At 34.4% G+C, this 1,512-nt stretch overlaps 1 long non-coding RNA gene across 1 annotated transcript in view; it reads left to right on the top strand.

Annotated features, from left to right (window-relative positions):
* Positions 1-1,512, top strand: part of LOC118749313 — a 10,580-nt gene that overhangs the window by 961 nt on the left and 8,107 nt on the right. The gene's annotated exons all lie outside the window — the stretch shown is intronic.

The raw sequence follows: 1,512 nt of genomic DNA, 5'->3' as shown, positions 1-1,512 counted from the left end.
AGGTTTTTTCTTAACAGCGGTCGTCCCTCGGCAGGCAATGGCAAACCTCCGAGTGTATTTCTGCCATCAAAAACAGCTTCTCATAAAAATACAATCGCCGTTCGGAGTCGGCGTAAAACCGTAGGTCTCTCCGCTTTGTGTGACAACATCAAGGCGCACGCCACAAGTCGGAGGAGAAGCTCGGCCAAACACTAACATATGTGTAAGCGCCAATCTATTATTATTATTTTTTTTTTTTTCGTAGGAGAGGGAAATGCTTTATGCACTGGCCGGGGGCGCTAGTCTCTATACTACCTTCCCCGAGTGTGGGACTCCCACCGAATTATTATTATATTCATATTATAAATTTCTTTCCAAAAGTGTAGCCTAATTTACTGCATTAATTAAAATCGAAAGCTTTAATGCATGCGATAAAGTCATATCGTTCAAAATGCCTAAATATTTTAAACGATTATTTAAAGAAAAAGAAAAAATGGACAGGTATGTAATTACACACTATGATTGTTTGCAAAAAAAAAAAATAGTCAAAGCCAGTTTTTCCAAATGGCAAGTAATTTTTAAATACAAAAAAAAAACACAAAAGACAGCCAACAAACCAAGGTACATTGAACAGGTAGTATCAGTAGAGCAGCTGATTTGATTTATTTTCAAATTATTTGGTCTCGAAAATGTCAAATATTTTTAATTTTTTCTCACAAAAATTCTGAATTGTTAAAATCCATTTGCATCTGAAACCTTTTTCCATACAAAACAAGCGATTGAATAGCAGCTTTTGGAACGTTCGCCCAACTCAGCAGCACGACCGCTGATTACTGGGCCTTGCAAAGGATGGATCAATGCTTCGAGAAGCAAACAAATTTACTAGGAAAGAAAATTGCATCAATTTTAATTTTTTCCAATTTCAATTTTTTATTTTTTATAATTTTTTGTATTTCACATGGCACGCTTTGATTTAGAAGAAAAAATTCAGAACAGTTTTTGACACTTTCGATACCAGAAGCAACAACAAAATACACGCAAATGTTGTTTTTGCTCTACTGATACTACCTGTTTAATGTGCCTTGCAACAAACAAATTTTTAAAAATCAATGGGAATTTTTAGCAGCAAATTTTTGGTTATCCTAAAATTCCATGGGTATAAAACTGTGCTCGATCCGTTCACAGTCATTTAAGCTGAATGGGATAAAGAGTACGTTCACGTTTGTCAAAATCCGAAAAATGTGTTTTTACGTGACAAGTAATACGATACAGCATGTGACGATTCGAGCCCAGCTTACCCAAAATTGTTTTAAAAATTCAAAGTAAAAAGTTCGAAATTTAGACCAATTTTTTTGAATTTTTCTAAATGTTGATAATATATCTTGAACCCTTGATTTTTATGGATTTGGTTAAAGCCAAAACAATATTCTTATACCAGTCGGTATTTGTCCCTAATAACTCCAGTCGAAGTCTTTCCAAATAATCAAGTTTCATCACTTTCACTTTTGGTTGAATGAAACCGAGAAGATGACA

This window comes from Rhagoletis pomonella, unplaced genomic scaffold, assembly GCF_013731165.1.
Source record: "Rhagoletis pomonella isolate Grant_MI unplaced genomic scaffold, Rhpom_1.0 Rhpom_scaffold_00015, whole genome shotgun sequence".
Taxonomy (NCBI): domain Eukaryota; kingdom Metazoa; phylum Arthropoda; class Insecta; order Diptera; family Tephritidae; genus Rhagoletis; species Rhagoletis pomonella.
This window is presented reverse-complemented; position numbering and strand designations above follow the sequence as displayed.